The sequence below is a fragment of the Saccopteryx leptura genome, chromosome 1 (assembly GCF_036850995.1).
Source record: "Saccopteryx leptura isolate mSacLep1 chromosome 1, mSacLep1_pri_phased_curated, whole genome shotgun sequence".
NCBI classification, from domain to species: Eukaryota; Metazoa; Chordata; class Mammalia; order Chiroptera; family Emballonuridae; genus Saccopteryx; species Saccopteryx leptura.
This window is the reverse complement of record NC_089503.1, coordinates 270714341-270740449: the sequence shown is the minus strand read 5'-3', so window position 1 is coordinate 270740449 and position 26109 is coordinate 270714341. Positions and strand designations below refer to the sequence as shown.

Below are 26109 nucleotides of genomic sequence, written 5' to 3'. Positions count from 1 at the left end.
AAACATAATTTTACTAGACAATAGGCCCATTAGGTAAGGTAGAGTTATTAATCAATACTGACCTTTTAGAAGCTTATGCCAATATTGTTGTTGCTGCTCAAGTTATTGTATAACTATACTTAGAATGGCTTACCACCTGATTTATAGCTTAAAGAAATGTACTAACTAACCTCTTCCTGGAATATTTATCTACATTAAAGCAAAAATAACTATTAAACAATGTATTCTGCATAACATGTAATTATAACTTAGTATATAAAAATAAAGCTGTACTAGCATTGGCAGAGATGCCTGGCAGATGAGCTAAAGAATTCGGCTCTCTCACTCATTTTGTGCTGACGCTGTTCATTCTTGGGGGATCCCTGGATTCCCCCCAGGGCAGGACTCCAGCACTTGAACACTTGGGAAATCTGTGTTTTCAGATCCCCTTTTTGGTTTGATTGGGACTAACAGGCTCAGCTATGGACAATGAGATGTGGGCAGAAGTGAGGGAGGTGCCACTTTCTCACCTGGCCATTTGGGGAGCTGATGGGGAGGTTTCACATTCAACCAAATAGGAGAGAAGGTCGCTCCAGAGCTGACCCACTCAACGTGTCCTGAGTATAAACCCCCAAAATGTTAACAAATATTCTCCCTGTAGCAACACATTGAAACATGAAGAACATGGACAGCACTGTGGTCCCACAAATTCATCAGCAGATAACATTCTCATCCTCCCTCCTCTTAGAGTACTTCCTACATCTGAGGAGGGGGAGGGGGGATCACCCCACATCCAGTCTTCCTCCATCACCATATATTCCCCTACCCCATCCTCTCCTCCACCCCCTTCTCTCCTGCAGTCTCCCTACTACTGTATCTAAAAGTTGTTTTTGTGAGACAGAGAGAGAGAGAGAGACTAATAAGGACAGACAGCCAGGAAGGGAGAGATGAAAAGCATCACTTATTCGTTGTGGCACCTTTAGTTGTTCATTGATTGCTTTCTCATATGTGCCTTGACTGGGGAGCTCCAGCCAAGCCAGTGACCCCTTGCTCAAGCCGGCAACATTCGGCTGAAGCTTGTGATCCTTGCTCAAACCAGATAAGCCTGCACTTCAAGCTAGTGACCTCAGGGTTTTGAACTTGGGTCCTCTGCATCCCAGTCTATCACTTTATCCACTGCACCACCCACTGGTCATAAAGAGCTGTTTTTAACACTTTCAACTTTTTTTATCCTTAGATATTTTACTCAAGGCCATTTCAAAACCTGTTTTCCACTGTTCTTTTGCCAAAAATGGGGACCCAGGCTGGGAGGAATGCACAGGAGCCTGGCCCATGTGGGCTGCTGCAGCTGGAACCCCTGTGAGGGCTGCAGCCTCACACCCTGGCCGCTAGGGTTCCCAAGCCTGCAGCTCAGTGAGAGGAAACTGTCTCTGCCCTTGAGGGTCTCTGTGATCAAGACTGAAGCAGATTTAGACCCATTAACAGGATAAATTGTTCAACAGTTTCTGCATGCACAGGACACGTGAGCGGTGAGCACAGAGCTGGTGTGCTTGTTAGACAAGCAAGGACCTGGAAGCCAGTGACGGGGCACTAAGTGGTGGAGAGGTGTCCAGGACATGCATGTGGTGTCCAGGATATCGTGGGGTGACAGGGAGTCCACACTCCAGTATTTCTGAGGACACAAGTGCTCTTTGGGATACGTTCAATGACCTCCCCTGGGTGCGGGGTGGAGGCGGATGCAGGTGAAGGGGTGGCCCTGTGTCCTCACCAGGGGTCACTGTACTCATCCCTTCTCCTCTTGTTTAGATGTTCCCAAGACAAAATCTACAGAAATACTTGCCTTCAGCCAATGGATCACCTTGCCTCTGGACTGGACCCGGATTTTGGGGACAGACTGCCTGGGGAGGGGATGTGTGGCCCAGGGGGGAGGTTCTGGTGCAGTCACCATGAGTGAGGGGTTCTGGGTCCGGGAGGAGCTCAGGCGGCATGGGTGGGATGGGCCCTCTGGGGGAGGGGTGGAGGAAACTGAGAACCTGCTGCAGAAACAGTGCCAACCACCCAACAGCACAGACACCCGAACACAGCCCCGCCCCGTGAAGGGTGGAGTGGTCTGCTGCCTCACAGCCGGAGGGTGGGAGGCAGTCGGAGCTCAGACATTGTAAGGAAACAGCTGGGGCCAAATTAATGAGCCACTAATACCCCAGAAGAATGGTAGACCTGACGACCCAATTGCGGGGCCCTGGAAACATGCAGAGTTAAAATCAGCCCCCAGGGAAACTGTCACTGGTGGGTAGGTCACCCTCTCACACCTGCACTGGGATGCCGTCACTGCTGTGTCAGATGAAGGTCCTAGGGACAAAGGTGACACGTGTGTCCGAGGTTCCACGTGGCCAGCAGGCCAGAGACAAGGCCAAGAGGGCTGAGGGGTGCTCCTTGCTCAGCATGGAAATTCCTGCCCCAAACGCCACGTGGGTGGTAGGGGCACCGGGAGAGGTGCCCACGGGAGCAGCTGGGAGCTGGGGGAGGTGGCACAAAGGATCACCTTCCCAATAAATCCAAGGGATGGGACAAGAGAGACCCTGAAAGTCCTGAAATCTGCGACAGTGAGCTCTCCTGGATGAGGTAGCACCCTCCACCCCTAAACCTTTAACTGTCAGACATGTCTCCTTCGCAAAGCCGCTCCTGTCCCCGAACCCCCAAACTCTAGGTCAGGGCTGCGAAATTCGTGGACTTCACACAGAGGCAGCCAGCCGGCGGGCAGGGAAAATGTTGTCATAGTGTTTGGGGGGAGACAGAGCCCCAGGGGCGAACAGGGAAGTGAGGGCCGTGAGAGGGGGTCAGGAACCCCCTGAGGAAGAGGATCCACCTCCTTTTCTGGGAAGGAGGGCAGACAGACCACACTTGGACTCCCTCCCCATTGGACAGTTCCTCTAGGTCCTGACAGTCAGAGATGAGTGACTGACAGGGCGAGGGGCGGGGTGACAACCTGAAGCCCCTGCAGATCATAGCCAAGGAAGTGAAGGAACTGTGGGGCGGGTGGGGCGCAGTGGGAGGGCCTTCGCAGCCCCTGACCTGGTCCACAGGGCACCAGCAGGCCCGGGACTGCCTCGCCCTCAGCCCCCACACAAGGCAGTGCTGGGTTTTCCAAAAGCAGGCACAGCCCAGGAACCCTGTGGTGGTGGTGGTGGGCGGCTGACGCTGGGGACAGCTGGGGACACCGTACAGCTGACTGAAGCACCTGGCCTTGCTAGATGCCCCGGCCACTGGGCCCCAGCCTGCCCCTGATGGACACAACCCAAGTGTTACCCACAGGCCACTGCCCACTACTGTAGGAACTCTGAGAGCACCCCTCCTTCCCGACAGCCAAGAACACTGAGCTAGAGGGGAGTGCTGTGTGTGTGAGAGGGGGTCTTGATTCTGTCCTCAGCTCTGCAGGGTCACAAATGTCCTGCACATAGCGTGTGGCCCCCACCCTGGAAATCCCCGCAGAGATAACCACGAACCTCCTTTTCTAACCCTGTGCTTCCCTCACCCCAGCCTGGTGCCCAGGCTGACACAGAGGACAGGCAAGGCGGTGGGTCCCAGGCCAGTGTCAGGGAGCTGGAGGCTGCACTCTGGCTGGGCATGCAGGGGGAGCAGCGGAGGACGCTCTGACAGCGTTGATTTCCCGAGAGGAGCTGAGGGACAAGCTCACGTCCCAGGTCAGAAGGCAGGGACGGCACAAGCCAGTGAGCGCTTACAGGGTTGGGCTCAACACCCCAGAGTGACCACAGGCAGCATCAGCTAGAGGGGTGGGGGTCTGGGGGATGATGTTGAGGGCTGCAGGGGTGGGATCAGGACCCGGATAGAAGGTCACCCACACACGGTGGCCTAAGGCACACAGGCTGATTCTGTCCCAGTCCTGAGGTCACAGCCAAAGTGGGTGTCACCGGCTGTACCCAGGAGCCAAAAGGTTCCTTCTGCAAAGCTAGGATGGAGGGAACCCTTGTCATAGCCCCATCAGACTCCCCTCCTCCCTGTCCACATGGAGGCCCATGGCCCCATCACTGCACCAGATGGGGGTCGTGCAGGCCTGTCCCCACTCTGCTCCACTGGACCATGGCCAGGGTTCCCCTCAGCACCCTCAGGGTCACTCAGAGTTTGTGGATATCTGCACGACTGTGTCCAACCACTCCCCACCAGAGACAGGAAGGTCCAAGCCGGACCAGACATCACAGAGGGGAGATGTTCACAGTGCCCAACAGCCCTGGGGAGCTGGGCTGAGTGACCTGGGGGGTGAGGATAGTAGCTGATGGGCCTGAGATGGATAAAGCTGGATAGGAGGCTAATGGGGGCGGGTAGGCAGCAGTATGTCCCTGAGACCACAGCTGCCCTGGGGCACGTGAGGCCTGCAGCTCAGAGGAGGAGTGCCTGGAACCAAGGGGCGAGGACTGTACCCCACACGCCAGCCCCCCAGGCTGCCCTGAACATCCCTCCCATCTCATCCATGGCTGGGTCCTGTCCTCTTGTTGCAGAGGGACATGGGGGCTCAAGGTACCTCCTGACTAGACAGCTCACTGAGCCAGAGAGGAGGAACCGAGAGGGAAGAGGATGAGGAACCCCTGCTGGGTCCTGGTCACCTTGCCTCTGTCAGCAACAGGGCTGAGCGAGTCCACAGGACGAGGTCTGCCCAGGAAACTCAGTTCCCCCACTCAGGCGGCACCCTGCTGGGGTCTGGGTCAAGGGCTACTCAGGACTAGGAGGGCCAGACACTTCAGGAAAGGACATGGATACTTGCTGACCTGCTGCTCAGAGATCACAGGCCCGGGTCATGGGCACGAAGCCACCAGAGGGCTGAAATGAAGACGTGTTTGCTGTGGCCTGGGGCCCAAGGGACCACAAGCAGCGACAGCAGTCAGAGTGGGGTCGGGCCTCCAGGTCACTTCCTGTCCTCTGACTACTGACCCTGTGGTCATGCACATGCAGGACAGCCTCCTTCCTGTCCTGTGACCACTGCCCACGGTGGGGTCCTACTCTGGACTTAGGGGTTCCAGGTGGCAGCCCCTCCTCTTCCTCCTCATGTCCTCTCAGGAGTGGGTGTTTCCAGTGTCCAGTCGAGGTCCATGGGGATGTTTTCCAAAGTGCCCGATACTGAGGAGAGAGCAGAGCAGAGGCCCAGAAACTCTGCTGGAGGGACAGCTCGGGGAGCTGAGTGAGTCCCTGAGGTCTGTCTGGAGATGGAGGCCCCACAGGAAGCCGAGCCAGCAGGCACAGGATGGCTCCTGCAGGGTCCCCTCTCCTGTCACTCAGGCTCTGCCTGGACCTGGACCCCAGGGACCCTGAGGGAGAGGGGAGGGGAACCCGTGTGCCCTGTGGCCAGCAGGGTGTTAACCTCCTGGGCTCAGAACTGCTGACCCAGGGGACTGGGGCAGTGACAACCCCGTCGGGCTCAGGGCTGCTGACCTGGGAGAGGACTCAGCACCCAGCTCCCCTGTCCCTGCTGCCTGCGAGCAGGGCTTCCTGGACTAATGGTGCCGTGAGTATCTGGGTACCTCATGAGGACTAGGGCAGGAAGGCCAGGGTTGGGCAGATGTGGACCCATCCATCCTTTTATTCACCTGCCAACCATTTCCTGAGAGGCTCGGGGCCAGTCACCGCCCGCACCACAGTGGCTCACAGCTGGAGGCTTGGGTGTCTCACCGGCCAGGGCAGGTCAGGTCAGTGGGACTGGGAACTTTACCTCGTCCTGCAGCATCCTGTGAGTACCAGAGGGCCCTGAGGCCCAAGTCAATGGGTACACAAAGGTTCCTTGGTATCAGAGGGACCTGGGGGTCCGGTCCTGCCCATGGTGTCCCCATGAACCATCAGGGTGTGTCCTGACCAGTGTGGCCTGGGCAGCAACATGCTCACCTCCTCCACACGTCCCGAGAACACAGGAACGTCCACTGCACAGGCAGACAGGAGACGCTCAGGTGGCGGCTGCAGCCCTCACGTCAGGGCCTGTGACGTCCCCAGACTCGGCCCTACGACATCCAGTCCTCCTGGGGGCGTGAGTGTCGGTCAGGAGCCTCCCGCAGGCAGAGCTGCCACATCAGAGCCCAGCACTCTGCCACAGGGGCCAGAGCCCAGGGGCGGTACTGACCCGAGCCCCACGGCACTGCCCCAGGATGAACCTCACAACTCAGACCCGGCGGCTCACCTCTGAGCCCCATCCCATGGTTCTGGGGAGTTGGTGCTACCCAGGGAGAGGGGTCTCTCTGCAGAGGGGACATGTGCCTCAGCCACCCCGAGAATCTGGCTCAGGCGCTGCTGGGTCACCCTGTGTCTCTCCTCACGTCTCTGGTCTCTCTGCTCTGTCTCTCTCGATCTGTCTCTCTGCCTCTGTAGAAATAGTCTTACATCTGATTGGGTTTGTCCCTGCCTCCTTGACTGCCCCTGTCTGTCTGTCCCTTTTTCTCTGTCTTACACACTCTTCTACCCTCTCCTAACCTCTCCAGCTCCCAACCCACCTTTGAACAAAAGTCTGTTTCCTCAGCGCAGCTTCTGTGTGTAATAACAGGTTCCTTGCACCGGCTCCTTCCTTCCTCAGATCGCTGGGGTCACCCGTGAAGGGCACACAGGTGAGCGAGGCAAGCAGTTTCCCGGGCCTGTCCTGCACCAGGAACTGGATGTCGGCGCTATACCCCCGGCTCTGGGATGTGCCCCTGCTCATCTGTCCATCCCAGGTGATAGCCTGGGGGTCCCCGGGGGGTGTGGCTGCAGGGTGCATCCCGAGGGTGGGGAAGCTCCAAGAACCACATGCCTGCACATGCATTCACAAATTCACATACGAGTGTCTGCTTCCTTCTGCCACCTACAGCCTGCAAGGCGTGTGGTGGACCCCAGGGAAGTGTGGCTTTGGGGGAGGATGTGGGGATGCTGCTCTCCACTGGGCTAGCCCTCCGTTGCGGAAACCCTGGGTTCCCAGGCCCCTCATCTCTCGGTCTGAGGTGTGCCAGTGTCCTTTGCGCTTGGCGTCTGGAGGGTCCACAGTGTGGCGACCTGTGAGGAGTCTTTTCCAGGTTGTGAGTCCAGGGACCCCAGCACCAGGCCTGCTGGGGTGTTGAGTATGGACCGCTTGGCAGAGCTGAACAAGGGCCCTGGCCGTGAGGACTGCCGGCCAGGGGTCAGAGATCAGAGAGTGTGAAGGGGGACGAGGGCAGAGAGGGCAGTGGGAGAAGCCTCCTCGGGCCACCTGCGCTGTCGCGCTTAACCCTGTGTGAGCCTGCTGGCCTGGGGGCAGGGTCAGGCCTGCTTTGCCAGGTCCCCTCACTGATCCAGAACAGGCTGGGAATGAAGCTTTTTTTTTTCTCAGTTGATTAGGAGAAAGGGGAAACTATCATTTCTTATTTCACTTAGTGGTGCACCCATTGGTCACTTCCCCAATATACCCCAACCAGGGATCAAACCTGTGACCCTGGCATGTTGGGACGATGCTCTAACCAGCTGAGCTACCAGGCCAGGGCCCAGAGGCCCAGAGACAGAGCTTTGGGGACGCTGCTGCTGGCTTTGCAGGTAGAGAAAGGGGCTGTGAGGCACCCAGGAGACTGGAGGGCAAGAACAGGGCTCCCGAGCCTCAGAAGGAAGCCGCTGCGCTGGGAGGCGGGAGCTGGCCTCTGGCACTGCTGGGGACACAGGCTTTGTGCCCTTCGGACGGCCGCCCAGGACTGAGGCAGGCCAGCGCAGGTGCTGTGAGGGCCAGGTGCTCTCTCCTGGCCCTGCTGGGTGTCAGAACCTCAGCCTGGTCCACAGCACATGGTCAGAGCCTGGACACGCAGAGACAGGGCCACCCACACTCAGACATGCTGTGCAGCATGTTCCGGGAAGGGACACTGACAGCTGCCACTCACAAATATCAGTGCAGGGGGAGTCTCTGAGGCAGGGTCACAGCTCATGCAGAAAACACCAGCATTGTTGTAGCAGCTCATTAAAACCTCAGTTTGATCACATTGTTTGAAAAGTCATACAAACATAAAGGGTAACCCACAAACAGGGAAAAGCAGGTTTATAGCTGTTTGTATGGAAAATAACACAAGAATTAGTAAATAATGACACAAGGATAAACCTTTATGTACTTACAACTGTAACCCTACTTCTGCCCATCCCGTACAAATGGACCCACATACATTACACAGGAAACATACGCCATACAATATATAAATGTCAAAATAATATAGAATTTTGATGTTTTCACTTGTCTGCAACTAAGATGCTTAGTTCCGTGAATTTCCTGTCGCCCCTACAACAAACACCACAGATCTGATTACTTAGAAATAAATCCCCCCCACGCCCCTGGAGAGCAGACGTCTGAGACTCAGGGGTCCCAGGGCTGCACTCCCTCCGGGGGCTCCAGGGAGGGTCCCTCCTGCCTCTTCCAGCTCCTGGGGTTCCAGGCATCCCTGGGCTGGTTGGTAGCTGCCTCCCTCCTGTCTCTGCCACCCACCCCATGTGGCTTCTCCTCTGTGTCTGTGTCTCCTCCTCTGTCTCTTCTAAGGTCTCTGTTACTGGGTCCAGGGCCTCCCTGACCCAGGATGACTCACTTCATCACACCTGTAAAGACCTGTTTCCATACAGGCCCAGGCAGCGGGACCAGGACAGCACGCATTTGGAGCCACCATCTGTTCCAGGCCGGGACTGCGTTACAGCATGTTCATGGGTGACAGCGTGTTCTCTGAGTGTTCCCATGAGGAGGGACCAATACTGGCCCCATCCACTGTGATTAGAGGCAGCTATGACATCATGACCTACAGCCTGAACAAGAAGTCCCCCACCTCCCGCTCAGAGTCCCCGCTCCTGCAGCTTCTGGCCAAGGCCCTGCCCTGTGTCACCCGGCCCATGGTGCTCAAGTGGCCCGTCACCCAGGTGAGCATCCAGGCCACCAGCTCCTCTGTGCAGCCGTCCCCTGCTCCCCTGGGACTTCTCCCTCACCTTTCAGGGGAAAAGAATTGAAAACAAAGGTCCTGCCAACCCAGAACCCTGCCCTTAGGAAGGAGAGAAAGAGCAGGGTTATTATACAGTCAGCTGGCACCAGAATGAGGTACCCTGCTGACAGCCACTCAAAGGTCGCACCCACTCAGGGCTGGGGGCTGGCCAGAGCCTCGTTCAGGGCATTCACATGCTCACACACACTCACACAGGAAAAGGAAAGCTCCCTGTCCTACATGTCTTGTCAGGTGAGAGGTCCAACAGGGGAGCGAGGAACATTTCGTCCCATGTTTTCTGCAGAGAAGGTGAAGTCTGTCCTGTGTAATCCCGTTCGGACCACGACCCTGTCTCCCACAGCCCATCCTCCCTGTTTGAATTGGAGGTTTTAGGGGGGGAGGGGGTCTCTGTGGGGCCTGGAGAGGAAGGGGCCTCCTGAGTCACCCAGGGCGGCCCAGGCTGTGAGTAGGGCGTCACGCAGACTGTGGTCTTGGCATGGGGTACAGCTGAGGGGCCCCAGGGGGCAGCTCACCCCAGGACTCTGCTCTCCGGGCCTGTTCTCTGCTCCATCCCTGGACACAATAAGCAGCTGGACAAGCAGCACACCCTCCACCCTCCACCCCGGGCTGTGTTCTGTGTCCTCTGTAATTGCTTTGCTGAGTTTCAGTTGCCCATGTGGCCAGCCGGCGTGCCTGGGGGAGAGCCCAGTGTGGGACATGGGGAAGCCACATTCCTAAGCGAGGTTAGGTGCCTAGGAATGCATGCAGCTAGGACAGTCACTGCAGCCTGCGGGGAGGGCACTGGGGCAGGCTTGTCATCCTGCAGGGCAGGCGCCTGTGACTTCAGGGACACACTTGCCATCACCAGGGGGGCTCCCATACAGGAGTCACAGGAACAGGGAGGTCACAGACACCTGGTGGGCCTAACCCTGCTGTTAGGGGCTCTGGCTGGGCCATGGGTCCAGCATCAGAGCAATGTCGGTGTGCACTGTACCCAGGGTCACTTGTACTGCCCACTCTCTTCTCAGTCGGGGGGAGGTTGGCCTTGGTGCAGCGGGTGACTTGCTAGTCCTGTCAGGGTGTCTGTTCAGGGCGTAGGGCCATAGACCATGGTGACACTTCTAAGGCCCCTCTGCACGCACAGTAGGTCTGCTCCAGACACATTGGCCCCTTCCCTCAACTGGCGGGGTCTCATGGGGAAAACCCAGCTCCCTCCTGGCCACGCAGATGTGGGGCCGTTTCCACGTTACTTCTTGCTTTTCTGTACCTACTTTGTGAACAGAGCATGTTACCTCTTACCTCTGTAGTGTTACTGCTGTTTTATGAGGGTCCTGGAGGGCTGCTGCAGCACGGGGGGAGGGGCCCTTCCATGGGCTAGAGGCTGCCTGGGAGGGGGGTGAGGGGGACCCTGAATGGATGGCCCATCTGAGATCAGAGCTGGGGGGGGTCGCTGATGGCAGGGGCCAGCCCTGTGCTTCCCAGTATCGGCCCTCCCCAGGTACAACCTGTGGCCCCAGCAGCCACTGTCCCCTGCACAGTGGGTCCCGAATGCAGTCTGAGCCCTGGCGGCCACACACTGCTAGGAGCTGGCATGGGCTGGCACAGCCACATCGGACATGGACGTGAAGGCAGCCTGAGCTGGTGGGAGCTGCCTGCCACCCAGGCAGAGGTGACCCACCTTCGTCAGCAGGTGCTGAACGTCACGGAGCAGCTGGACGCAGGGTGTGGTACCTGGACCTATGGGTCACACACGCGCTGGAGGCGCCGAGAAGAACCTGCACTCTGTGCACATGACGCGCACGGCCGGCTGGTCGAGGTACACGGGGGGGGGGGGGAGAATGAGGCCTCGCATAGCGACGGACACCACGGTCCCTCCGCACGGGACACGACCAGCCTGTAAGGGGGCACGGACACCGCTAAGGGTGTGCACACACGGTCCTTTGGGACGGGACGTGGCTGACGTCCAGCGATCGGCCACTGGGAATTGCTGACCCTCCTGTGTTTCTGAGCCCCCCTCCCCGAGCCAGCACACCCCTGCCTCCTCCAGGCTGCCTGAAGTTTTGCAAAACTGAGTCCCTCATTGTTGTCCTGCCTCCAGTTTATTTTTTTTTCTTTTGTGAAAAAAAAAAAAAAAAAACTTTGATCAAGACAGAGAAAGAGAGAGACAGAAACATCAATCTGCTCCTGTATGTACCCTGACCGGACATTGAACCAGTAAACCCTGTGCTTCGGGACGACACTCTAACCAACCAAGCTGTCCAGCCAGGGCTAGTTTAGATATCTCCAGTCCCTTTTCCTCTCGGCTGCCAGACCAGTGTTTCTAAAGTCAGACTACGATGGTCCCGATCTGCATCACAGGTGCCCAATGTCCTCTGAGACGTCAGGGTGTGGAGGGCCACCCGCAGGAGCTCACTCCATGGGCCACACTCCCTGAACTTAACATTTGCTTATGCAGTGTCCTCTGGAGGGCAGGCACACAGTGCACACAAGTATACACACACACACACGTATACTCACACAGATGCACACGCATGTGCACACTTCCACCCACAGCAGTGGCCCGGCCGTCACTGGGCAGCTGAGCTACGTGGGGGCAGCCGGGTGTTATGTGTTTACTAGTTCATGATCAACCTGAGCCACCAGTCCAGTGAGCTTTGTAGGGAGCCCCTTCAATGGGCCATGACGCCCTGTGCACTCCTGTCCACTCCCAGGACATGCTCACGGAGATCGCGGAGTGGCAGGAGAACCAACCCTGGGAGGTGGTCATCTTGGCCTACAGCAACTCAGAGGGCATGACAGATGACCTGCATGAGTACCTGGTCACCTGTGTCAAGAACATCTTTGGGGACATGCTGTGTCCTCAAGGGGTAAGAGGGGCATGCGGTGTCCTTGAGGGGTGAGAAGGGTGTGTGGTGCCCCAATGGGTGAGGCAGGCATGACCTCCCCACGCAGGTCATGGAAGGGGGTGAGTCTTCACCGTACCTGATGCTGAGGTAGTCCTGGTGTCAGTGAAGTTGCTGACATGGTCTTCTGGAAGCTTCTGTGGAGACTGGGTCAAACTTAGCATCTGTTAGAAGTTGCCGCACTGTGTGTTCCCCGTGAGCAGGGTGACTCTCTCTGTGTCCTAGGCTGTCCCAACAGGGTGCACAGCCTGGGAGCACCAGCCCCACAGGGCTTCTTCTCACCCTGTCCTGGGGCTGGAGTCTGAGACCCAGATGTGGGCAGGGCTAGTTCCTCCTGAGGCCTCTCTTCTGAGTGAGACACGGTTGTCTCCTCCCTGTGTCCTGACGTGGCTGTCCCTCTGTGTCTGTGCCCTCACCTTCTCTTCTTATAAGGACCCCAGTCCTGTGGGATCAGGACCCTTCCTAGTGACCTCACTGTACCTAAATCCCCTCTGTTCCTGTGCAGCCTGACTCTCAGTGCGCCTCCTGTCCCGGTCACTCACTGAGGGGCATCAGGCTCTGTTCCAGGAAAACGAGTGTCTGTGTCCTTGTGACAATCCAGATGCCACAACACTGACATGGATGCCCCATCGCCCCACTGTCCTCGCACAGAACTCATATCCCTTCCTGACCCTGACGCGTCACCCCACACCACAGGAGGTTCCGACACTGCAGCAGCTCTGGGCGCAGGGCCAGCAGGTCCTCCTGTCCCACCATGATGAGGGCACCATGCACTGGCACAGGAGCTGTGGCCAGCCATACCCTACTGGTGGGGCAACCAGGTGAAGCCCAAGAAGCTGATTCGCTACCTGGAGCACATGAAGAGCTGCGGCCGCCCAAGTGGGTGCACATCTTATGGGGGTACACTCACACATATGTGCACAGAGCACACATCCATCATGGGTGTGAATGTGTGCACACATGCATGTGTGGTTTTAGGGCTCAGCTGCATGAGGTCTGGGTGTTGCTGTGGCAGCTGCCAGCTCTGAGCAAGGAGAACGTGAAGTTCTGGGGTTTTCTGTCCCCTCCGACGTCGCACAGCATCCCCCGTGTTTCTCGCCCGGGCCTCTTCATCTAGTGCCCATGACTCTTTGCAAGGACACGGGCACTTTTGGGCACATGAGCCACACATGACCCCAGTTGATTCGGAGGCGGGGCTGCTTTGCACTGTTTGTGTTTTGAAGGAGATTTTCTTACAAAAGGAGTTTGTGGTTTCAACTGCTCCATATCCATGGTCAGGGTGCGTGGCTGTGTCTGTGGCTACTTTGGGCCTCCGGGGTCCCACTCTCCTGTCACAATCAGCACTGTGAGAGGGCAGCTGTGTGTTACGCTTGGTGTGCTACCTGGGATTCACATGGCTATTAATCTGTGTACCGCACGGGGTCAGGACCTGGACATGTCAGGTAACTCTTCACCCACAGTCCTCTGTAGCAGGAGCATGGCGATCTGACAGCACTGTGGGGCCAGAGATGTCCGTGCTGGTGTGAGGGGCTGGAACCATGGGGATGACCGCGGGGGCAGGGATGGTGGTAGCTGATGTGCCAGGTGGGCCGCAGGTGGGAACCAGGTGGGACCCAGGTGGGGTGCAGGTGGGAACCAGGTAGGGCACAGGTGGACGGCAGCGACCCCCACCATTGCAGGTGGGCTTTTCGTAGCCGGCATCAACCTGACGGAGAACCTACAGTAAGTACATCCTGGCGCATCATCCGAGTCCCTGTGGAGGCTGACGCTGCCCAGCCTGCCACAGGTCGAGGCCTGGGTGTGGGACCAGTGCCCAGGCCCGGGCGCGCGTTGCACCAACATCATTGCAGGCGACTTCATCGGCGCCAACACCTTCATCAACAACGTCATCTATCTCAACAAGAGGCTGCTTGATCTCAATGAGAGGCTGCTTGCGTGCTGACCGCGTGCCCTCTGTCCTCCTGCAGCCTCTCTTGTCTCCCCGTCTGGCGCATGCATCCAGCCAGCAGGGCGAGAATGTGGCCAGAGCGCCTTCTGCCTCCTTGGCGCCCCCAGCTGCAGCAGTTGGCATCATGGCACCCAGATGGCGGTAAGTCTTGGGACTGTGTGTATGACCCCAGATGGACACGGGTGCCTCTGCCAGGACAGTTAACTGGGACCATGGGATCCATTCTCCAGGCTCACACCAGCTGCTGATTTGGGTGTCTCAGCACAAACCCTGTTCAGCCCCTGCTGGACTGTATTCTCTTTGGGGTCAACTCAACCATTTCCTACAAGACAACCCTGCTCACGCTTTGGCAGCCAGGATGCCGCTGTGTCACAAAGGCCCTAAGATCCTGAGCCAGGAACCACACTGGGACCTCAGGCCCAGCTCTGCTGGTCGGGCACAGCAGACCAGGTGTCAGGGATGCACACTGAGACGGTTCACAGTGTCTCTGACATAGCAACTATCACCCCCGCACACCCACATTTCCCTCGGTTGTGCCTGAGCCAGGAACCATCACAGCAGTGACTTCCTCCCAGAGAACAACAAACACATGGAACTCAGCTTTGACACAGATTTTTGTGGTCAGACAACCCAGGTGTTGAGAATACACATGAAGGAGCTTCAGAAATGTGAACTGTGTCTGGGTCCCGGGGAGCTATTTTTAAACATGGAATTGTGCCCCCCTTCCTCCCATTTATCTTTGATTTATATAGAGTTCTGAGGTTCGTAATACCTTCAGCTTCCTAAGGGCCATTAACCAAAGGTCTGCATGTAATTGTAAAGATGACTTCTCCAGACTTGATGTTAAAGGGACGTGTTCTTCCAGCAGGACATACTGGCTGAACTGACTTCCAGGCCGTGGGCAGAAACTGCCACTATGAAGCCGCTCAATAAATATTTGTGAAGGAGCCACCAAACACATGCCGACCTGGGATCTCTCTCTTAAAACACTCCCTCGTCAGACATATGGTGGGCACCCCCTGGTCTGTCCAGCCCAGACCGCCTTTCCCTGATGACACAACAGCCTCCCTCCCTCCCACTTGTGGTTGTTCTCAGGGTCAGAGCTCCTGTGGGCCCAGTGGACCCTATAACCTGGAGGGGACAAGACCGTCAGTGGTGTGGAGTGGTATTGCACCTGTTCTCCCCCACATGAAGCCCAATGATTGCTCTCTGGGGCCCCAAGACCCCAACCTCGTCCTCCTCCTTGCGACCCCACTGTGCTGAGCCCCTGCAATGTTGTCGGGATGGGCAGTGTGCCAGGCTGTGCCTGAGGCAGCCCTGGGGTGAGTTCTCTCCTCCTCAACTCCAGGAGTGAGGGCAGGGGTGCCAGCCATCGGGGTACCAAGAGGAGAGCCAGCCCGAGACCAGAACCCCCACCTGGCCCGTTTCCCTGAGCCACAGAGGAAGTGGCTTGCAGCAGATGAAGCCCAGAACTGGATGGGCGGGTGTGGGCAGCAGCCAGGAGAGAACGTGAGGCAGCCTGCAAAGGGACAGTGCTGCCCCCCGGTGGCCGCTGGCTGCAGTTCACTAGGCAGGACCTGAGGGCACCCCAGGAGGACGCCCTCCACCCCCGGGGTCTCCTCATAGCCCCAACAGCTCAGAGACCCCCGAGGGCTGATCCCCAGGGCTGGGCTGAATGGACACAGACAGCAGATGCTCTGCGGCCCCGGGATCATGGGGCTGTCCTGTCGCCAGAGGGCCACGCGGGCATCCTGCAACACCTCTACCATGTGGACCGGACTGGGCAGCCAGGACCACGGCCCACTCTACACTCGGCCTGCAGGGTCCCTAGGAGCCCAAACTCACAGGGATAGCAGGGTGGGGCCATGTCACCGGTGGATAGCCTCAGGAGCCTGTGTGCTGTCTGTCCTCACCCAGGATCCCCGTGTGCAGCGGTCCTGAGGTCACTGTAACACACAGCCATGTCACTGTTCCCTCAGTCTGGGGTTCGGGAGTCTGCAGGGGTCTCCGGGGCTGAAGTCAGGGTGTAGCAGGCCTGGTTCCCCCAGAGGCCATGGGAAGGGGAAGTGTTGTGGGGCTGGTTCCCCAACACTGCAGGGGACACTCGGAGGCCCCATCATTCCAGCTTGGAAGCACCGCGTTGCTTGGCTTGTGGCTCCTTCCTGCACCGGCAAGGCCAGCCCTGTGGCGTCCTGACCTTTCCCCGACTTGGCTTCCAGCTTTACCTGCACATTTCTGACCCTGGTCTTGCTGCTTCCCTCTGGTTAGGACCCGGGTACTGGCACCGGGACTGCCCGGGGAACGCAGACTCACCTCCCGTCTCAGGGTCCTAACTGGATCCTATCTGCAAAGTCCACCTGCCCATTCAGGTGAACAGCTCGGGTTCTGAGGGTGGGGACAGGGACACCTGAGGGGACAGTGTCTACACCTTACCAAACCGAGTTTCCCAGCACAGCCAGGCCAGGGGGCCGGGGTGGGAAGGTTTGGGAAGGAACAGTTCGGGGGTGGAGTAGGGGTGTGACGGTCCTGTCTGGCAGCGTGAGTCTCATGGAGTCACACAGAACAACCAGCTCTCCGCAGTGTGAGGACAGGTAGCGCACATCCCTCTGCACGCTCATGAGGGGGCAGAGCTTACTTTATTTCCCCCCATGCCCCTGTCCTGTTGGGTTCAAGTCTGCTGGACAGCCCCTCACCGCTTTCTCTGTGAGGGAGGGAGACCTCTCCCCTTGGCCTTGTGGCAGATCTTGTGCTGTTCTCCACCCAGGGAAGCACGCGAGTCTCTAACCGTGGGAGGCGCCAGCTGTGCGCCCAGGTCTGTCGTGGGGCGTCTGCCTGTGCAGCCCTCTTGGTGGCGGGTCTGCGCCAAGGCGCAACTTCCTGCTTCTTGAAACGATGCCAGACGTTTGCTTTTCTTTGCACAAGGGCAGTCTCAACCAAGAGGACTGGGCTCTCCTTCTTTCACCACTGCAACCTCAGGAGGAGAGCCAGCCCACGTGACGCGGTGACCAGGCAGCGCCTGTCGCCCTCCCCGTCTCCCACAGACTCCTGGCCTGCGGACCTGTCTCCAACCCCCGACAGGGTCCAGGCCACCCGTCTGTTCATTCTGGAAAGAGCTTCCGGAATTTGCCATAGGCAGAGTTGCTAACAATGGCCTCGACGTCGGCCACGCTGGCCTAGGGGACCACGGGGATGTCCTGAACCGTGGCCTCCTCACGCAGCCAGCTGTGGGGAGGGGCGCCTTAGGGCGGCACACGCAAGCGCTCCTGAGGGGCGCCTGCACACTCCGTACTCCGACAACCTGCTACACGGCCTGTGCGTCTGAGTGTAGGGGGAGGTCCCGCTGTGTGGGAGGGGGTTAGGCTGGGTGGGGACCGGGCACTGCCAGTCGTCGGGGGTCTCGACCCAAAGGGAATCAAGGCCACGCTCATGTGAGACGACTGGGAATACGCGGGTCCCACGGGACTCCCACAACTTCTTCCGTATCCTGCCTGTTCCCTAACCGCCCCCCCCCCCCCCCGCCCCAAACCTATGGGCTAGTTTCTCCTTCCTAGAGTGCTCAGGGTGTCTTGTGCCTCACGTGCACCATCAATTTATTTTAACTATAAACTCCGGGAAATGAAAATAGTGTCGCCTCACAACTCAACACTGCAAAAATAAAATGACCAGAAAAAAACACTATACTGTGTACTCATACATGATGCCCTTGGACAAAAAAAAAAAAAACCTACTCAAACAAGGTCCAAAATTGTCATCATGGTGACAATGCTCCCAAATATAAACAGCAGCAAAAACAAAAACAAAAAAACCAATCTCTGCTCTGTCATCCCTTACTCATTCCTCAGCTCCCTAGACACACCTGAGGCTCCTGCGGCATCCAAACACCACGATTTGCGTCCTCCTTCCATGGACCGAAACCGAAACTACAACTCCCTGGAGTCTTCTCAGGCCTTTCCCTTTCCTTATAAACCCAGAAAACGACTCATTTGCTGAAGTGACACCTGGTAAGACATAAACGTAGCAACAAATACAGGTTTTGCGAGGTACATAGGGACCCCTCCCACCATCAGCAACTGCACAGCGAAGATCTGGGAATTAGGAAGCTCCTTTCATAACTCTCCCCACCTGCATGCAGTCAGGTCCTATGCTCCCTTCCTCAAACCTACGGACCCTCAGTGGTGGCACAGGTGTCTCTCTCTCTCTCTCTCTCTCTCTCTCTCTCTCTCTCTCTCTCTCTCTCACACACACACACACACACACACACACACACACACACACGACGTGGATTAATTGTTCCCACGCAGCTCTGAACAAGAAAAGCCCTTTCCTCCTACCGCGCCCCAGGGACACCGGAGGACAAGGAAACTGAGGTGGAGGTGAGCCAGGAGCCTCTCGCTACGCACCGTCTCGGACCCCAGCCACCGCAGACGCCAACACCCTGGACCTGCCTGACCACGTCCTCGTGCCTGCCCTGCCCCGCCCGTGAGAAGCTGAAAGACTGGATATTAAACTCACCTGCGGGGCCTGACCAGGCGGTGGCGCAGTGGATAGAGCGTCGGACTGGGATGCTGAGGACCCGGTTCGAGACCCGGAGGTTGCCGGATTGAGCACAAGGCCCCTTGCTCGGGCAAGGGGTCACTCAGTCTGCTGTAGCCCCCGGGTCAAGGCACATATGAGAAATCAATCAATGAACAGCTAAGGTGTTGCAACACGCAATGAAAAACTAATGATTGATGCTTCTCATCTCTCCATTCCTGTCTGTCTGTCCCTCTTTCTGACTCTCTCTGTCTCTGTCACCAAAAAACCATAACTCACCTGCGACCCAGCGTGCTCTGCTCTCTTGGCCTTTCCAGCAACAGAGGGGAGACTCACCCCCAAACTCTGCCACCCTCAAACCTCCCTCGCCGTGGACACATCAACATCTCGTGTCCCGTCTTTCTCCCTACGAGAGTTTCTTTCGGGTCGGATCTCCCCGGCACACACGACTGAGCTGTCTCTCATTTAAAGCCAATCCTCCCATCCGCCCCGACCCCTCTCGCCTCTGAGCGAACGCTCCCTAAACCTCTTCCCCGAGCTCCTCGCTCAGCACCTCTCATGCACCCCCGTCTACCTGGCCCCCCAAGGACAGTCCCGTCTGCCCTCCCTCCTTGGCCTGTGCGCCTCTCGCCCCGACCTGCTCAGACCTCGGCTGCGTTCGCTTCCACCTCCTTAATGACCCTCCCCTGGCAAGGCCCCGGCCCTTCCTCCCTCTTCCCGGGCGGTGCCTCCTCCTCCTCCGCCTCCCCGTCACCTGTCACGGACTTGCTGCCTTCTCCTCAGTTGCTCGTGCTACAGGTCACCGTGCTCTCCATGTGAGTGTCCATCGCCGAGATCTCCGCCCCAGCTGCGCTGTCCCGTGTTCCGCCCTTAGGACCCTGCCCCTCAACAGCGGACGTGTAGATACATCCAGGCTGCGCGCGGGGGGCTCGCGGCGCCGAGGGGAGGGGGCAACGCGGGAGGGGCAGCGGTCCAGAGGAGCGTCTCTAAACAGCCGGGGATTTCCACGCCACAGCGAGGCCTCTGCTGAGGAAGCTTCCAGGGGAGGGCTGCCTGGCCGCGGTGTCCCAGGGGTGTGGAGAGCTTCCACCAGGCAGGACAAAAAGTGCTGTCCCCAAGAAAAAGGAACCCTCATACACTGTTGGTGGGAATGTAAAGTAGTACAACCATTATGGAAGAAAGTATGGTGGTTCCTCAAAAAACTGAAAATAGAACTACCTTATGACCCAGCAATCCCTCTACTGGGTATATACCCCCCAAACTCAGAAACATTGATATGTAAAGACACATGCAGCCCCATGTTCATTGCAGCATTGTTCACAGTAGCCAGGACATGGAAACAACCAAAAAGCCCGCCAATAGATGACTGGATAAAGAAGATGTGGCACATATACACTATGGAATACTACTCAGCCATAAGAAATGATGACATCGGATCATTTACAGCAAAATGGTGGGATCTTGATAACATTATACGAAGTGAAATAAGTAAATCAGAAAAAAATAGGAACTGCATTATTCCATACGTAGGTGGGACATAAAAGTGAGACTAAGAGACATTGATAAGAGTGTGGTGGTTACGGAAGGAGGGGGGAGAGGGAGAGGGAAAGGGGGAGGGGGAGGAGCACAAAGAAAACTAGATAGAAGGTGACAGAGGACAATCTGACTTTGGGTGATGGGTATGCAACATAATTGAACGACAAGATAACCTGGACATGTTATCTTTGAATATATGTATCCTGATTTATTGATGTCGCCCCATTAAAAAAATAAAATTATTAAAAAAAAAAAAAAAAAAAAAGAAGTACTGTCCCCAAAGCTACTTTGGAACCAGCTGGCAACACTACTGTTTCTTTAAGGATTTTCCACTCGGAGCCCTGCTGAGGGAGGTGCTTCACTTGCCAATATTTTAAGTCAGTAAATTAGGTCAGTCCGGGTCAGACATAGACACCGGCATAGAATGTGCACACAACACACACAGGATGTCCTGTGGCTCATGGCTTAAGTGGCTAAGGGGAAAATAAAGAAATAAAGATACCACTGTACATTCAGGCAACGACTATGCAGGAAAAGAACAGAATGCTGTCAGGAGCAGACGCGAATGACCCGGGAACGCCTGTCTTGGAAGAAGTGGCCTGGAGGCTGAGACCTAAAGTGCAGAAACCAAATCACAGTGGCTGGCTGCACACAGCGCTGTCCCATCCACCTTACCCATGGGAATGCCAAGAAAGAACTACATGGAACAATAATTGGTTTACTTTTCCTCTCCCCCAATACTCTCTCTCTAAAATCAATAAATGAAATATAAGCAACAGCAACACAACTTAACGTGCAGCCCCATTGCTCTACTGGCCCCTTACTGACTGACAGTCTTTCTGCCTCAGTTTCTCCTCTCTTCCGCATTCACACATGCTCCATCCCCATACAGACGCCTCTGGGGAGGCTGCTCAGATGCACTTCACTGCCTCAGCAACTGTACACTGGACCGTCTGAAGCAGCGAGCACTGTGTCACAAACAACCTGACTGGACACCACCATCCTGAGCGTTCCCTGACCACCAGCAGCATGAGTGCCCTGTGGGTCAAATGGGCAGATCCAAAACCCCCTGCCTGCTTAGGGAACAGCGTATCTGATGCCTCACCCCACTGAAACCCCTATAGACAACTGTCCTTGCCTCATAACTCAATTTTTCTTACTGTTGCTACAATGGAACTAACAACTGACATTCTTCATCCTTTACTTTCCACAATCCATTGTCTACAGACCCAGTTCTTAACATGTTGAACAAGTGCCCGACAGTATCTCTCAGGTGACTCTAAGGGGACATGATATCACTGGCAAAAAGCTTCTCATTCTCGAAACACCATGCCGCCAGACTTTAACTCACAGAACATATTAAAAATACTATTACTGATTTAACTTTCAATCTAACCAAACTCATAAAAACAAGTATACAAAGAATGATGTCAATTTCACAAAGATGTCTATAAATTTTGGGGGATAAAAATGAAAACATCAACAAGATGTTTACTAACACAGTCTTATTTTCCCCTCACCGTTTGAAATAAGTTGAAGAACAGCCTGACCAGGTGGTGATGCAGTGAAGAGTACATGAACCTGGGACTCTTTGAAGACCCAGCATCGGCCCTGGCCGGTTGGCTCAGCGGTAGAGCATTGGCCTGGCGTGCGGGGGACCCGGGTTCGATTCCTGGCCAGGGCACATAGGAGAAGCGCCCATTTGCTTCTCCACCCCCCCTCCTTCCTCTCTGTCTCTCTCTTCCCCTCCCGCAGCCAAGGCTCCATTGGAGCAAAGATGGCCCGGGCGCTGGGGATGGCTCCTTGGCCTCTGCCCCAGGCGCTAGAGTGGCTCTGGTCGCAGCAGAGCGATGCCCCGGAGGGGCAGAGCATCGCCCCCTGGTGGGCAGAGCGTCGCCCCTGGTGGGCGTGCCGGGTGGATCCCGGTCGGGTGCATGCGGGAGTCTGTCTGACTGTCTCTCCCTGTTTCCAGCTTCAGAAAAATACAAAAAAGAAAAAAAAAGAAGAAGAAGAAGAAAAAAAAAAGACCCAGCATCAAAACCCTGAGGTCACTGGATTCGGCAAATGCTCATCCAACTTAACTATGCGGTGACTGGCTTCAGCATGGCATCATGTACATGAATCCATGTTCTCTGGCTGGAGCCCTTCCTTTGACACATTCACAGACACCGCAGAGGGAAGTTGGAATGGCCCTTCAAAACTATTTTTGCAAAACAGCAGCAAGGGTGAAAGAAAATTTCCTCTAGCGAAGTGCTATTAGTTCCCAATTCCCCACAAGAGGCAGCAAAAAAATGTATCCTTTTCCATTGACCCCTAATCAAGTGATATTCCCCAAATGCAGAATGCATGGCAGCGTACATCACTGTGCGACAAGGGATCCTACACTTGCAGAACAGAAGATCCCAAGCTGATGGTTCTCGTTCGTCAGACTAACAGGAGAAGGCTTGACACAAAACATGCTCCACAGCGAAATTCAGGACCCCACACGCTCAGTGGAGGCTCTGGGGAGCACTGCGAGGCCAAACGGAGGACCGAGGGCTTTGATGCTAAAGCTCTTCCCTGTACATGATTCTGGCCACAGAAATTAAAACTTAGAAACAGGGTGACCCACGCTGAGATGGAACTCTTCATGTTAGTTCCATACATCAAGATATAAAAATAGAAGTTCACGTTAATTGAACTTCATGAGAGCCTCAGATAGAACCACACCAAAAAATAAAGCACACACCAAAAAAGCTGCCCCATTCACTTTAGCCCAAGAAGGATATGCTCTGGGCAAAGATCTCACAGCTATGAACAGGATGTCTGCCACACGGTAAAGACTGAAAGACAAAGAGCAAGGAGTAGATCCCCCTGCAACAGCTGAATCAGGCACAGGGGCAAGACACTCACTACTACCTAAGAGGGTAGTGAGGGAACAACCAAAGGAAGGGAATCGAAATTATTAACTAATTAAATAATCTAATAAGTGAATAAAGGGAAAACAAATAAATAAAGGGGAAAATGAATCATTAGAAAACAAAAAGGTACAAAAGTGAATAAAAAATAACTACATAAAAAATAAGGAAACCAAATAAAAGAAGCTATACTTGCAAGCAGGCACCTATAGGAAGCCAAGGCGAAGACCTAAGACAGAGGAAATGGTCAGAAAGATCCGGGGTCACAACACACTCTACTGTTCCACACAGGAAAAGTAAACAGAGTGACCCGAAGTATTCCTTCCCTTTTCAAGAACATAGCCTCCATTTCAGCACTACAGCAGTTTCAGAAAGTAGCTATGTCACAGCAATCAATCTCTCATAGCCTATTAGTCCAACTATGGATCGTACACAAAATCTGAACATACACAATGACACCATAATCATTTCTTCACTATGTGGGAAACCTCAGGGACATCTCCATATTCACATGAACGGATATCCGCAAATGGCACACTTTCTGTGAAGGAGCGCTATTCTCAAGAGTCCACTAGAGGGCACCAGAACTGTTTCCTTTGTTCAGGTGCCCTCCTCTCAGGCACTTTTCTCAAAATACAGAGTTAGGCGGCAAAGGTCAAAGAGTGAGAAGAGATCACACTGTCAAGGACTACAAAGCCCAGTCATGGGACTTCTGAATGATGTTAGTAGTTACAAAGGAATGACCTCAGGAAGTGTACAACCCTATCATCTAACCTGTGATCCCCACCAAAAAGTCAGGTCACCTGTCACTTCCATTTTGAGTCTTAGAAATGAATGAAAGAGGATGAGCGTTGCATGGTACCATTCTTTTTCTTTCTACAAAGACAGAGAGAGAGAATGAGGAAGAAATAGATACGGACAAACATAAAGGGAAACAAATAGGAAGCATCTATTCTTTGTTGAGGCACCTTACCTATTCATCGATTGCTTTCTCATAGCTACCATGAAGGGCGGGGACCTACAGTACAGCAAGGAACCTGCTGCTCAGGCCAGCAACCTCACCTTCAGGCTGACGATCCCTGGGAACAATCCCGCAATCTTAAACTCATGTCTAGGACCCTACGTTCAAACCACAGAGCCCCAGCTGAGGAACCAGGACTCAAGCTGCATGAGCCATTGCTCAGGCTAGAAATCTTGGGGTCTCGACCCAGGGTCCTCTGCCTCTCAGTCTGTCGGTCTATCCAATTCACCACCACGTGAACATGCAATTGCAGCTCTCATATATGGAGTTGGGTGCTCTAGGTGAGGAACTCAGAAGACACGTCCTGCAACAATGTCACTGGATCACAAGGGGGATAGGAAAGCATGCTCCCTGGGAAAACATCAGTGACAAATCATGACCACATCCTTTGACTGTGAGTGGACAACTACAGGAAGGCAGAGTAGTGGATGATGCCACAGAACCTCAGTCCTGCAGTTCTGAGGGATTACCGAGAGAACATGGAGGTCTGACATGGGAGCCAACCCGGATTCACCGTAGGGGCTAACCTGCCCTAGGACATGAGCACTGGGGCCAGGGGGCACATTCAGGAGTACTGGCAGGCAGACCTAAAGGGAGAGATGGCACACCAACTCTACAGGGACCCCCCCCCCCGAAATCCTGGAATGTGCGGTCAGTGCACATCCTACTGCGCTGACTATTTCAATGCACCTCTCTGGGGAATACAGGAGTTCCCTGTCATTAGACTGCTATGTCCTCTCACCCTGTGGAGGAATCCCTGGATGAAGCACTGAAACTACTGGCAATACACGTGTAATTCTCATTGGCTACGAGGAGAGAACTGGTCCCCCTCCAGAGCACCTTCATCCCAACCTCTCTGGGCAGAGAAGACACCCTTCTATGCTTTCCAGGGAGGTGAAATGATTGATCAGGACCACAAGCAAGGAGAGCAGGTCAGGTGCAACCCCCAACATGTCCTGCAGGTGGCGGCACTCGAGTAAGAAAACGGTAATGTGGATCCAAGTGCAGAAGCACCTGACCTCTGATGACATACAGGGTCCTTCCTCAGCGCACCAGCATTCAGCATATGCAAACATGGGTTCCCTACCACTTCGGAGGTGTATCTCTGACTACTAGAAAGAGCGTGGACATTTTCCCCCAAGAAAACACCACTCCCTTTCCCACTAACCCAGGGCCGACATAATGAGGAAAGCAGAGTAATAGGTGAGAGCACAGGCACCTCAAACAGCATCTCATGCTAACGTGACCGGGAGGGGCAGGGAGCACTCAGAGAAGTAGTGAGAGGTTTGACAGGAGAGTTCAGATACCGCCCACATACCTCAGAACTGCAGAAGTTATGGTAGATGTCCTCCCAAGAAAAAATTACTGCCTGTGCTCCCATGACCCTTGGACCCCATCAGCACACCTTTGTGACACCTCCCAAGCTGAGAAAGACTTAAGGTGCCCTGGTCAGTCATTCTCAAGTAGTATAAAGAGAGGAGCAAGCATTTATGGAAAAGGTGCTTTAACCAAAAACTCACTACAGGGGTTATCAAAAGAGCCTATTGCAGCATACTCCAATGTGCACTATAAAGGGGTTATAGTCCAACAAAGTGCAAATAAAAGACACGACCTTAAAACTCCTCAATACTTGCAAAGAGCAAAATGAGAGAAAGTCCGGTGGTAATGCAACTGGTGGCAGGAAAACCAAGAGCTGTCAGACACATTTTTGCACAAAAGACAGGTTTAACCCAAAACTAAGGACTCCACAGCACCCAGCACAGAACAGTGATAAAACACCTTGACGTCCACACTGAAGGAAAGCTGGGAAAACAAACACATAGAATCAAGACATTCAGCAGCTGGAAACCTAAAGACAGGAACAAACCTCTATTCCGAAGCCTATATCACCTGCCCTTCTCTGATCGATAGCAAGCTACAAAGAACATATGCACTAAAGCACTATCCACTCATCCAGGGCAAAGAAATCACACCCAACAGTGCAAACAGAGGCTGACACATATTTCACACACAGTGTATGGGACCTCAAACCACATCCTCATGCTGAGGGAACCCACCTCAATGACCAAGACAAAGTACACACAGGTGGGATACAGGGATGAACACTGCACCCCTGGAAGCCTCAGGCAGGAGTGGAAGTAAGGAAAATGTGAATAAAGTCCTCAAGCACTACAGAATAAACATTTAAGCAAACAAGCCAACACACAGTGAGACAAAGGGAAAATCCAACAAATGACGCCAAGACCGTAACTCCAAACAGCCACCTTGATAACAACCTTTCTGAACTCCAGGTGAAAGAAAAAAAAAAGAAAAGAGAGCTCTGAAAGCCTCAGGTCTCCAACCAGCCCAACAC

The 26109-nt window shown here is 55.0% G+C and overlaps 1 pseudogene; it reads left to right on the top strand.

The window, feature by feature from the left end:
• The first annotated feature begins 4013 nt into the window (after positions 1-4013).
• On the top strand, positions 4014-13763 carry LOC136388332 (PI-PLC X domain-containing protein 1-like; annotated as a pseudogene).
• Positions 13764-26109: the final 12346 nt, after the last annotated feature.